Source organism: Peromyscus maniculatus, chromosome 17, assembly GCF_049852395.1.
Source record: "Peromyscus maniculatus bairdii isolate BWxNUB_F1_BW_parent chromosome 17, HU_Pman_BW_mat_3.1, whole genome shotgun sequence".
Taxonomy (NCBI): Eukaryota; Metazoa; Chordata; class Mammalia; order Rodentia; family Cricetidae; genus Peromyscus; species Peromyscus maniculatus.
The window spans coordinates 20,418,194-20,427,764 of NC_134868.1; the positions used below are offsets into that span (position 1 = coordinate 20,418,194).

Consider the following 9,571-nt stretch of genomic DNA (forward strand, 5'->3'; position numbering starts at 1 on the left):
ATGTACTTTAAACTCTTACGCAGTCTTCCTTTCCTTGTTTCAGGTGATGCGTATTGATTTATTCATCACTTCCTTCTCTTCATGCTATAATCTCTGCAGCTTTCTCAAATGCCTCTTTCTTAAGCTTGATTGCTCCTTGTTTTTCTCATTTATCTATTTTGATCCACTTTATTCAGGATGCTTTCCTGAATGGATGGGCCCCCTAGCTCTTGGGCAAGATTAATTACCCTTTAACAATATCCATTTCCTTTGCTTTTGTATGGATTATTGATCACATACACTTAACTTTATCTACTTTGAGTAAACTTCCAAAATGTGTTTTATGTAGACTGTTTAACCATTTAATGTTTTTTTCATGATTACTGGTGGTAGTTAATACTTAGCTATCCTGTTCTAATTCCTAATCTGTCTTCATTACTAGTAAAAATTGAGCTTGTTATTATTCTATTTTTACTATTTCATGTTAATAAACAATAATCCTATTATAAGTGCAAGTTGTAATACATTTTTATTTTAAAGTTATATTCACAGCATCTTTGATACTTTGTTTATGGGGATACACCAATTAACTAATTTCATTCAAATATTCTTGTCTATTTTTCTTTTTCTGAGTGTCTGTAATGCTTTGTTGAAACAAAACACAGCTGTGACTTCAGGGGAAGTAAGAGCTAATTTATTCTGAGGTAAATATGAGTAATTATGGCTTGGAAACACAAATTCAGGTTGCCGCAAATGACATGTTTCACCGTGGCAGTGGTTACATGAACTTTTATTAGTTATGGAACAAAAGAGAGTTATTCCTCAGTGAATTTACCAAACACATTGATGGGGAGTACAGGTAGAGAAAGTACAACCAACTGGGAGAAACTCTGTTCTGTGTTTCAGACAAAATCCATGACATTCTGAGCTTTTTTCTCCTTTGATTTGTATCAGGTAGTGGTTTGCTAAGAAGACATTTCAAAGGTTTTTTAACTTGATAAACAAGTGTGATAGGTCAGAAAACTGGAATGGACAATGAAGGCTTGTTAAGGGGCCCAATGTTAGCTCTGGCTCTACAACATTCTAACTCTCAACAATTAGGAAATCCTTACTAAGTCTTATAGATTCTTTAACATTGGTATTTTTCTTCTAGGAATATTAGTTTAAAGTTTATATACAAGTGGCATTTTACTATTTGTTCTGATAAAAGGCTGTGTTTCAAAACCACGTGTTGAGCTGTAGAGAAGTCATCACAAGAAGACCTATAAATCACACCTATAAATTGTCATCATGTTACTGAGGTGTAGCAGGGTCCTTTGTTGTTGTTCCCTTTGGGGGAGGGGGCCAAGTAGGTGCAGAGTCAAACCACACAGATTCCGGGAGAATGTCAAAACAACAAGCTCAGTTTATTCAGGAAGAGGCAAGCCTTATATACCCTCCACCCCACTCTCGGGGGAGGTCTGATGAATGTGCATCTGCTGGTGTGACATGGCTGCCTCTCATTGGTCTGGGTCATCTCCAGATCATGTTTCAGCTGCTGTTAGGCAGGTTGGCTCTCAGAAAGTATCTTTTTTACTTGTTTGGGCCATCTGGCCCTCAAGCCAGTTAGGGATGAGTCATCTCACAGCATTAAGCAAAATGGCAAAGTAGGAACAAGCCATCAAGAGGTCCTACAATGCACTGCCAGCCTTCTTCATTATTAAACCTGGTTTAGTGCCATGCGAGTGAATATGGTGTGCATGCCTCCTTCTACCTGGGAGATTTAACAGCATACATCGATTTACTCCTTCATCCTCTGCCGTTATAATCAGATATAATCTGATTGATTATACTGTAAAATGGAGAGGGCAGATGCTCTGCCAATTTGGGCCCAAGAATGAAGAAAACATGGCTACTGTGCAATAGCCATGTGATATCAGTAAGTACTAAACTGTATTGTAAAGTTACTGAAGCTAGGAGCTATTGGCTACTGACTAGCAATAATTCTACTGATAAAGAGCATGCATTAAGCACACTCCTGATATGTAATCTATTGCTATGTAAAATAGTTTAATAACATATTTGCTGGGTGCGAATGATTTAAAAAAGTTTTGATAGTTAAGAATATGAATTTTATCCAAGATTTAAAAGTTAATGCAAAATTCAATGGCATCGTACTAATATTTAAAAAGGAAATATAAAATCTTAGGTGATAATTCAAACTTATATAGTCACTAAACTTTAAAGAACCCTCAAATGTATAAAATTATGATTTGTCATAGCAATATACCAATAATATTAATTTAGAAGGTTTTTTTTTTTTTTTGAAATTCTAAGGAATCCTTGAGTTGAACCATCTATTTTATTCTTTGGAATAGATAGAAAACTCTCTAAAAATTAGCTTCTTTTTTTTTTTTAACGATAACTAGGTAACTCATTATGTTTTTTGAGTCAGCAAATCCTGCTGAAGATTATAATTGTTAGGTAGAACTTTCTTAAATTTGAAGAAAATTATTTTCCCAAATGTTCAGTTCTCCTCTACTGGGAAATTGGCTTCTGAGTCAGCCAGTTCTCATGGACAACCACAATTACCAGACCGAATTCTCTTATATATATATTTAGCACTATCTCCTCCCTATTAGCTACACTTTGCAAGTTCTACCCTCAAGAACAGTTTAGATTAAACCCCTTCTCCTCTTCACATGACAGTTCTTGAAATGTCTGATGACAGCCGCCATCATGTTCCCCCTACAACCATATGTTAGCCCTAAATATTCGTTTTCTTTAACCATCCATTGTGGGAGAAACTGATTGCTTTCCTCCCTAGACCTTCATTTACAAATGCTGCTCTTCAGGTGCAATAAGAACTGCGCCTGATGAGGCAAAAGGGTGCCGTGGTTTCAGAGTTCAAGAGGAGGGTTCTTCTCGGTCTTTGGCTTCCATTTCTCCAGACTGAGATGGCACTAGCTCTTTTAGAAGTTGACTAAAACAATGTTACCATCTTAATCCTCTAAGACTTTAATTCATAATTTGTCATCCAGCAGAGGGATTTTTTCTATGATTTTTGAGTGTAATAGGTTTTTTTTGAAAACAATATAAAGCTGTGCATTTATTCAAAATGTTTCTGAAAAAAATTTTTTGAGGCAAGTTTTGCATATTAAACCTAGAGACCACAACTTGAATTAAAAATTTAAATTTGTGTGTGCTTTTAGATCAACATTATTTGTTAATTTATGAATGATATGTGAGATTTCCCTTCAGTTTATTTCTTTGGAATGATATACTACTATAGTTATAGCTGTATAACAGAATTATTGATATATTTATTCTACATATATCAAAGTTAAAGACATCACTGGCAAAATTTTATGTGAATTATTCATTCATGGAGATTTTCCATTCCATTCATGTTACTTCCAAAAATAATATGTGCAAATGAAAATTAGTTTAAAATATTCAACATCATCAATAGAAAAATAAATAATAAATGACACATTATATTAAATATTATATGAAGTACAAACCCAGGAAGCCGTTTACTGTGATGTTTGATGGTAGGTTTCTGGTTACCCTTGGGGTTCAGTAGACTAACTGGAAGAGCTGCATCATGGGTGCTGTTAATGCTTTGTTTCTTATGCTAGGCATTAGACACATGCTTAGTGAGAAGTCATTGATGTATTTACTTATGACGGACACATTTCTATATGTGTCTCACAACCTCAGTTGAAAGTTATAAAATACATTGCATGTTTCTCTAATAGAAATTCTAATCATGTTTTTCTAAGTTATTGATTCCACTTTCTAGACGATTGTAAGGTAAATTCTATTTTCAGACTCTCATCTAGTAGTCATATTATTTCTCCTCCAATACTGTAATTATTTCACTTACATTATAACGAACCATGATGGAAGGAAACAGAGATAACTCAGTTTGCAAAGTTCTTGTCATGCAAAAAATGAAGATCTGGGTTTGGATCCAAAGCATTCATGTAAAATGCCAGTCTTGGTGATGCCTGCATGTAAAACCAGAGGGGAGATGCCTGCAGATTACTGGCCAGTCTGGAAGTTTAGACAGTGAGTCGGGTTTCAAAGAAAAGATGGCCAGGTCGTAAAGAATAACACTAATGTTGACCTCTGGTCTTGACACACACACACACACACACACACACACACACACACATACACACACACACACATATAGACATACAATAAAAATAAAAAAAATGAAACCATTGTGGACTTCCTAAGGTTTTTTACATTGGCTAATATATTGTAACTTTAACAAATGTTATCTCTGCAGACAGTACTTTCCAGGGATTGTGGTGCCAAAAGGATCTAGAATTTTTTTTTGAATGAAGTTGTCATTGGATACTGATACCTTTTGCTTCTTTCCTCCAAGACTCCATCATTTATGCCTAGAGGAATTAAGCTTCTTTACATAACTGACTAAAGACTCGCAATTCTATATTCTGTTGGCTTCAGGCCCTGTCTCATGTAATCATGCATCTCTCCTGAAATCTGCTGAAAGTGACAATATGTGTCCATTAGTAATAATTTATTATCATTTTGCTTTAAGACACTATACAGAACCATAATTAATAATACATTAAAGGGAATGCAGTCAGTAGGTTCTGGTGACTAAAGCTGGAAAGATCAATAAAGAGAGGTAAGGAAACACTGGAGAATGAGTAGAAAAAGCTTCAAAATAATGAAGAAGGTAAAGAATAAAGACCTGAGTAGAAGCAAGTGAGAAGTGAAGAGACATAAAGGTGACCAGTCTATCCCATTCCCACTCTGCCCCAATGCTACCATGACTTCCCTTTCTTTCTTTGTTTTGGAAAATAATCAGTATTTTATTTATTCATTTTTATCATTTAAATTTGTTCTTTGAAAATGCCAAACACATTTTTTTTTCTTTTTTTTTGCTTTTTTGAGACAGGGTTTCTCTGTGTAGCTTTGCGCCTTTCCTGGATCTTACTCTGTAGCCCAGGCTGGCCTTGAACTCACAGAGATCCGCTTGTCTCTGCCTCCTGAGTGCTGGGATTAAAGGCATGCACCACCACTGCCTGGCATACCCTCATCCACTTTTTATTTCCTCCGCCCACTTTAACCTCTCCCTTCTCCTTAGAGGTCCATTTCTCATGGCCACCTTCTCTTTGTTTAGGCTTGTTCACTAGTGTTAGCAGACAGCTCCACTATCTATTTTCACTCAAGAAATCATTTTTAATAATAGGTTTACTTTTTTCATTAATGTGTTTGTGTGTGCAAATGTGTGTATGCTGTGTGTGTGTGTGTGTGTGTGTGTGCGTGTGCGTGTGCGCGCGCGCCCGTAGAGACCATAAGAGGGCTTTGTGACTCCTGGAGCTAGCATTACAGGTGCTGGCGAGGCCCCTCAGTGTGGGTGCTGGAAACTGAACTGAGGTCCCCCAGAGAGCAGCAAGCTCTCTTAAGCACTGAATTATCTCTCCAGCCTCAAGAAATACCTTTTTTATTCCTTTTTGTTATTGCTTTGATCGCTGTAAGAAACATTTTCTGAGGGTTGCCAATTCACTTGCTCCTGAGGATGCCAAAGAAATACAGCCCCAAAGGTTCTGCCCTGAGGGCACTTGCTCTGTCTCAGCCTTTCTGTGGCTTCAGTTATCCCTGCCCAGTCGGGATTTTATTCCTTGGTGTGCTCCTCTAGGGGTGACAGATGCAGCAGTTAACATTAGATATTAGATATTAGAATTCATGCCTCTGAAGCTATACCTTTTCTTATAAAATTCTAAATATATTGGTGTTTCTAATTACATAAATGTGCATAATATAGCTTTAGATTGAAACCTTTTAAATGTGTGCTGCTCCATTTATTTAGGATTTTTTTATTGAATTCAGTTTGTTCTATTATTTATTTATTTACTTTTTTATTATATCAAAAATTCCATTGTATATATTCATCTTATGTGGTATTGTATTACATAATGATATTTTCATACAAGCATGTATTTTACACTAGGCATGTTCACCTTCATACTGTGTATTTTAAAGGTCAAGTTGTTAAATAATATACATTTCTCAAGTTATGTTCTAAAAAATAAGGTTAGATAATAAGACAATGATTATGCTAATGCAAAGAGAAAAGAAAAAACAAAACTATATACTACAGACAACTGCTTTAAGCCATCAGTGATTAAACAGCCCTGGTGGAGCTTAGCGTGACTTTAAATGTTCAAATGTTTAACTTTTCTTACATTATGTGTGACACTCGTAGGACTGGATTGCCTTAAATTCTCAGACACAAAATTTGTTGGCCTAGTAAATCCAGACAGAATACTAGTCTCATGGGATCAAGTAGAGTTTAAAAAAAAATCATAAATAACTTTTAGAGTGCAAATAAACTGACAGACAGACCTATGTGTCTCCCATAGCAGCTGCTCATGCACCCATGGCACCGTGATGCTTTCTCCCTGGTTCTCCAGCATCAGCACTCATTTGCTTTTAAGAGCAGGCTGAGATCATTGGGCGCACACTCATTCTTCTTAATTGTTTTATCTGCTGTCTGTGGACATCCCCTGTGACATTCTGACTGCTTTGGAGGCCTGGGCAACCACACTCTAGTCATCACCGTCAGAGTGAAGTACAATCTCTTCACTGCATCCAGTCAAGGGTGCTGCTTTGTTCCAATGTATGTTGCAGGTGGAGTCAGAGCTGTGCAGTAATTTTCTCAGCATTCTAGCTATGCAAAATTACTGTAACTACTAAATTACGATTTGTTGTGTAATACAGCAGTCAATTTGATTCTGTTATAATAGAATTTAAATTAAAACTGTCTAATATCTATTGCATGATTTAATAATTTTAATCATTTACACCTTTAAGCATTTATGCCACTTATTTATTTTTTTCTTATACACTTGACATTTTAATATAAATAGTATCGATTGCAAAGAAAAGTTCTTTTGGTAAGGACTTTACTGATACAATCGCTAAAATCAGCTAATTATAATCAATTGATTCATATTCATTGGAGGAAATACTTTTCTGCACAACTCTAACAATAGAGAATGAATGTGAATACACAGTATACTTCCCTCTCTGAAGCTGGAAAACATTACAAGAGAATAATTGAATAATCCACCATGAAACCTAAGAATACTTGTTCAGGAGCTTAGAGAACCACTGAGGTGGTGATGAACCAGGAGGGTTGTGTTGGATTTCGACGAGCAGAAGAAAGCTGAACAGATGTCTTTGGCAAGGCTGAAAGCTTGGATTGTATGTGAGGCTTTGAGGGAAGAGACTGTGAGTGCAGCAGTTGGTATATATTGAAGCAGTGCAGTGCAGTTGAAACTGGCCAGTAGTGCCAAACTGTAATTATCCTGCAAGGGTATGGAGATGAATAGATACAAGAGGAGAGAGGGGGAAGCCCACAAACTTTATGGTCATATGTGACAGATGATAATAAACAACATTTACTGTTAGCTTGTCTTGTGCTGAACCATGTTACAAGAAGTTTACACAATTTAAGTTATGTCAATCATGGACCAACCGAGTGTAGGAGCTATAGTTTGCATTTGACTTGTATCCCAAGGTACATGTGCCAGAAGCTGGCTAATGGTATGACGAGGTGGTGGGGGCTTAAGACGTGGGGCGACGCCCTCAGAAGGAATTGGTGCAGCTCTCCTGGGACATCAGCCAAACCCTGACTTCCTTGGTGGTTATTTGCTTTCCAATGTGCAGTCTTGACCTGGGCTGCTGTCTGCCATAGCATAATTACTAGGATAATGTTGATAATGGCACCCTGGCCTGAACTTCCAAAACTGTGAGCTGCACTGTGAGCTTCATGGTAGAAACTACTTAGCCTCAGGCATTTTTTTTTTTATATCACCAGAAGATAGTTGAATGCAGTATATATCCTGATTTTCATTTCATGATGAGAGAATGGAGACAGTTGGAGAGTGCCACTGTACAGTTGGATACAGATGGGCCAAGACTGATAGTCAAGAAGATTAGCTTCTCAGATTGCTTATGGGAATACTTGTCCATTCAATATCATAAGGAGGCCATGGGCTGAATAACTAAAATAGCTTTCCTAAGTATGCAACATTATGCCAGCTTTCAGGTTGGTATAGTCTAGCTGCAAACTACAACTATGATAGCTACAGTTGAAGCTTCTGCTGGTATGAGCATACAATTGTGACTTGATTTAAATTGCAACAAAGGGGAAATATCCAATCCATAATTAAACCAACAGTTATAAGCAGTGGCATATTATAATATGTACTAACTACTTTTAGAGGTTCTAAGGGTATAACTTGGTGACTTTATAATTGGTAAAGTATTTTATTGTTTGCATTTTGGAATTTACCTAAATACATCTTACAATTGCTTATTTATACATATTTCTTGCTATCTATTACAGTTTCCATAGACGACTTCTGTATTTATCCTTACTACTCCCTATACCGATGCTTTCAGGATCAGAAAAGAAAAAGGTACAAAAGAGTCCCATTCCACATGATGGAAATAACAATGGTAAGTTTCCTTGGTCATAAAGCATCTTAGTTTTGCTTATGAGAATAGACTTTTAAATAGTTACAAAGTTTGTGATGCCATTAGGAGCTTCAAATTAGCCACGAGGAAGTACACTTATATCCTGAAAGTTGAAACATGCCCAAAAGCAAGATTAAAAAAAAAATCAGTCAATGAATACAAATATTACCCCTTTATGAGAGAATTTTAGGTTCTATCCTCACTCTTTCAAATGCTGGTGCCTTCTTTTTCTTATTAAAAATTTCTTCCAACATTCTCTCCAAGGATGGACAGAATCCATATTTCTTGAACATTTCATGTGTCAATGACAGCACTCATCTAACCTGTTTGGGGATATTCCTGACAACTTGGTGAGTTAATAGACATTCTTGCTTTCAAGCCAGAGCATTGTGGCTTCTCTGTTAAATGCCTTTTCTAAAATCAATAAATTATATGGATTGGAGCTGAATTTCTTTCTATGTCAGGGATATGAGGTTTCATTTTCCATGAGCTTTCCATTGTATTCTGATTACTGAGGAACATGTCAGCAAGTTAGCCGGGGTTCACTCCTTGTGAACTAAATTTGGAATGTCTTGGAACGTAATGATCATAGTTCCTACATTTATTTATTGATTCCTCAAGTATTGAGGAGGTAAGTAGAGCTCAATGGGAGAATGTGTAATGACCCTCTGAGAGGGGTGAAAGTGGGATGCACCTGAACAGGAGGAGGAGAAACAGAGAACATTGCTCCACGTTGAGAAACACTTAGAAAATCCATCCAGGGAGCAAATATTTCCATGTCATATCTGAGAAGTCTTGCCTCATTCCTCTTCCTATTAAGCCCGGAGTTGGAATCAGTGCTTAGCACATGTTCTACAAAGGCCTTCTGCACCACTGGTGTGGTGAACTTTACAATGGAGTCTGCATTCTACAGTCTAAAATTTGGCATCTCGTAAGTTCTAGTTTGCCTTTGGTTTGGGAGGAAAGACATACCTAAATTGTATTTGTCTTAACTATTGAATTTTGTTTTAAAATCATTGAAAGAGATATAAAAGTTTGTATCTCCCATACTGGAGCTCTCCTAGTTATCCCCTACTTATTATAC

General features: G+C 36.6%; 1 long non-coding RNA gene across 1 annotated transcript in view; it reads left to right on the forward strand.

The window, feature by feature from the left end:
- Nucleotides 1-9,247, forward strand: part of LOC143269103 (uncharacterized) — a 35,912-nt gene extending 26,665 nt beyond the window's left edge. Inside the window, exons 2-3 of the long non-coding RNA XR_013045461.1 lie at nucleotides 8,357-8,469; nucleotides 8,752-9,247. This is a non-coding gene — a long non-coding RNA (uncharacterized LOC143269103). The remainder of the gene's footprint in view (nucleotides 1-8,356; nucleotides 8,470-8,751) is intronic.
- Nucleotides 9,248-9,571: the final 324 nt, after the last annotated feature.